Source organism: Lissotriton vulgaris, chromosome 9 (genome assembly GCF_964263255.1).
Source record: "Lissotriton vulgaris chromosome 9, aLisVul1.2, whole genome shotgun sequence".
Taxonomy (NCBI): domain Eukaryota; kingdom Metazoa; phylum Chordata; class Amphibia; order Caudata; family Salamandridae; genus Lissotriton; species Lissotriton vulgaris.
The window spans coordinates 579,601,168-579,605,044 of NC_141697.1; the positions used below are offsets into that span (position 1 = coordinate 579,601,168).

Sequence of the window (3,877 nt, forward strand, 5' to 3'; positions counted from 1 at the left end):
CCAGAAAGATTCAATACCCTTCGGGGAGTTTCTGCGGTTAAGGAGAAACTGTACAAATATTGAGGACTTCTACCACCATGCAGAGGAGATGAAGTCAAAATTCAAAGACAGGGGCTATCCAAAAAAACTAATAGATCATTCCCTAAAGAGGGCAAGATTTTATGACAGAGACTGTCTTTTAACTAAAAAGGATAAGAAACAAACCAATGAGAAACTTGTTATGGTAAGCCAGTACTCAGTAGTGGCAAACCAAGTAAAAAATATAATAAACCATAATTGGAAAATCCTGAATGAAGGAACAGATAATACCTTAGAACGTCCTATGTATGCATACAGAAAAAACAAAAATCTCAGATGTAGCCTAGTGCATACATACAGAGATGACAAAATTGAAGTACAAAGAACTATGGAAGGAACAAAAGCAGTGGGAAATTACAAGTGTGGCAACTGCTGCATTTGTGAACTCTGTTTAGTAACCAAAGAAATAGAATTGAACGGAGCCACGCAGAAAATCACCACATTGAATAACTGTAGAACGAAAAATGTGGTATACCTAATCCTATGTCCGTGCAACCAGGGGTATATAGGAGAAACAGGTAGGGAACTCAGGCTGAGAATAGGAGAGCATAAGTCGGCCATCAAAAACAGTAAGGAAAATGCGCCACTAGTCCATCATTGGAAGGAACAAGGACACAGAGTACAAGATATTAGATGGGTAATTCTGGAAAGAATCAAAGAGCAAATTAGATTAGGCGACAGCTCCAAAAGAAGAAAACAACAGGAGCAATGGTTCATGATTAAATTTGATACCATCAAGCAAGGCCTGAATTCTAGGGAAGAATGGGAGACCCTAATTTAGGAAGAGGTTACATCAAACTGAAATACCAACCCCTGAATCCTTCAATTTCTAAAATATAATACTATAGCCATATAGGGACTATAAAATAGAGGACCATGTTCATAATATGACAATGTGAATTAGGGCCATAAACATACTAGAATATGGAGGTGTGTCACAAGAAAATAAGTAGCCAGGAACCCTTCAAATAAAATAAAAATAAAGAAACCGAGGAATATACCAAAAAATTAGAACCATTATAAAAATAATCTGACTATCCTTGAACTCAATTTTTTCAAAGAGAATAACTAGCAAACAAATAAAACGAAATTATATATTATATGAATATGAATTAGGACATGCCCCATTAAGACTAGTTGATTAACAGTCCATTCTAAGATGGCGTCGATTTTCGTATGCCCAAGCGCAACTGCGACTAATACAATACTTGATTATATGTAAACGGTTGTTCCTACATGATAAGAAACGGAAAAAATAGAAAATAAAATACCATGGTATGTAAAGATAAACCATGTTATGTTCCACCAACATAAAAACAATAATAACCCTTTCTAAGATATACCATGTTATGTTCCACCAACATAAAAACAATAATAACCCTTTCTAAGATGGCGCCGACTTTCGCTACCCAAACAAACACCACGGAGCATGCGCGATCCACAACTGCAATGGATTACAGGGAATCAGCGCGTTATAAAAACAGGAGTCAGAGAGCTCTTTGCCGGTAAAGGAGACGAACGAGGCAAAAGCTCAAGACTCCAGATCGACAGGTACGCGGAATAGCGGGAGTATTAAACTACGAAGGGAAAGGGTAACGGGAGGGCTGAGATTATCGCCCCAGGTCCAGATGGTAAATTGGAATATGCAGATATTGACACTGACAAATGGGCGTTTCCTCTATAGTGAGGAGGTCCGCAATGGGAAAAAGAGCGAGAAAACATGGAAGCATTGTACCCACCTTAAAAACCCCGCCTAAAACGGGGGAATTTACAAAACAAACTCCGTTATAAGGAATAGTCAATATGGCCACTTCATAGAAAAGAGCCACTATTCTGCACTATAAAAACTCCCCATAGATATCAAAAAAGAAAGAGGCTAATTAAAAATGAAATGCAGAAAGATAAGATTTCCTATAAAATAGCACAACATTTAACAACCCTATCTTATCCACAGAACACATCCGGTTCAAAAGTCGAAGTAATGACAGCAATATATGCCCGTTCATGAGAGCGTTTTATCTACTCAAAGGTAAGATATAGGGGAGATGTACAGTATATTCTTTTCCCTCCTATATGAAACTCTGACTAATTATAACCCTTGCACATACAGAGTTTTCCCGCTGTGTGCATTTATAATTTTCAAGAAGAGAGGGAGAAACATAGTCTGCCCATACAAAGGAAGGACCCTCATATCTTGAGCCGGTTTACAGATCTTAAGGTAACTAAAAGACATCACCATAGTTGGGATGCATATTAACAGGAGGTCTAAAAACGCACCAATATTATAACCCAAATTGTTACCCTATAGGCACAAGCCATAGCGAACGACTGAAACTGCTCCTAGAAGTTTCCCCGAGGACAGGATACCCCAGGGAAACCTACATACATTTAAAGGGTAAGGGGATTTCCTCAATCCTTTTCAATGGTAGATGCCAGAAGAACGAATGAATGTAACATGTGAGAGTGAATGTACTCCAAATAGGTTCCACATTAAAAGAAGCGGAGGGTTGTAAATGCGCCTAAAGGTTATTGCAAATATCAAAAATGTGAATCCATGTTGTAAGAACTCTCACAACACACAAAAAATGCGTACTTTGTATTATCTATGTAACAGAGACAGAAAGGCGCAAAAAGGTTTTTGATAATATCAAAGTTGTGTAACCAATTTGTAAGAACTTCCACCAAACTAGAATAAAAATGCGTACTCTGTATTATCTAGGTAACTTATACAGAAGACGTTCTTTTTTTGACTGTGAAAGGATAGGTTTTGTAACAGTAATGGAGCAAGTGGGGGTGTAGCCAATTAGATAATGCATAGTACGATAGAAGAATACGCCCACAGAATAGTGACATTGTTTTCTTTCTATGTATCCATACAGAAATTACTTAAATATATATGTAGAAGCCGGTGACCCCAAAGAGACGGCAAGTTCTGATGAAGGTGTTACAACATCAAGTGCAATAACACCGAAACGCGTCGACGCTTTTTCTGGCTATAATCCTATAAAGGTCAAGAAGGTAGCCGATATCCATAAATTATAGATACTGTCTACTGTACCAACACCATTAATGTAAAGACCTGAGGATCTATAGGATCAGTGGCAAAAAATATTAGGGCAGCAAGTTTAGGGGGTGTGTGATAACAATCCAACTGTCTTTTTTCTGTAAAACTGTACTGATTGAATTTTTTCTCCTTTATTTTGTTATTCCCATGAATGTGATATTATGTTTTCTATGTACTATGAATTGTTTTTAACTGTTGTTTAATATTTTATTGTATTGATCCAAAGAATTGTACTTTGGTTTTTTTAACCCATGTTCGTGCGATAAGAAATTTAATTTTTAATAAAAAGAGTGTAAACGTTTACTTTTAGTGTGGAACTCCTTATCTAAAGATCTCATTTTGTTTAATTATCTTTCCTCTGTACCTTTATAAGGAATGTCTGCATGAGTGGTCATAACACACTTAGTGCCCTTAATAGATTCAGCTTAATGTACACCCAGGGATTTCTCTTTGACTAAGTTGTCACTGTACCCTGTTCCCTGGGATAGTGGGGTACTCTCTCTTATATTTACTTTCCCATACAAACCTCGCTAACACCAATTAGTGTTGGTTTGTTAATCCCCAAACGGGTTTAGCGTCGGGTTAGCCTTACAAAAGTAACACTAACCCGATGCTAAACCTTTGTGAATCTGGGCCCTATAGGCAACTCAGATTGTAGTGCGCGCTGCACAAGACTCATATGTTACATGAAAAGCAAAACTGGTGAAACAAATCTGGGCAAAGAAAGCACTCTTA

General features: G+C 37.4%; 1 long non-coding RNA gene across 1 annotated transcript; it reads left to right on the top strand.

The window, feature by feature from the left end:
- Positions 1-1,528: 1,528 nt before the first annotated feature.
- On the top strand, positions 1,529-3,083 carry LOC147691866 (uncharacterized). Its single transcript, XR_015299794.1, has 3 exons — positions 1,529-1,629; positions 2,033-2,107; positions 2,958-3,083. It is a non-coding gene; the product is annotated as an uncharacterized LOC147691866 (long non-coding RNA).
- The last annotated feature ends 794 nt before the right edge of the window (positions 3,084-3,877 follow it).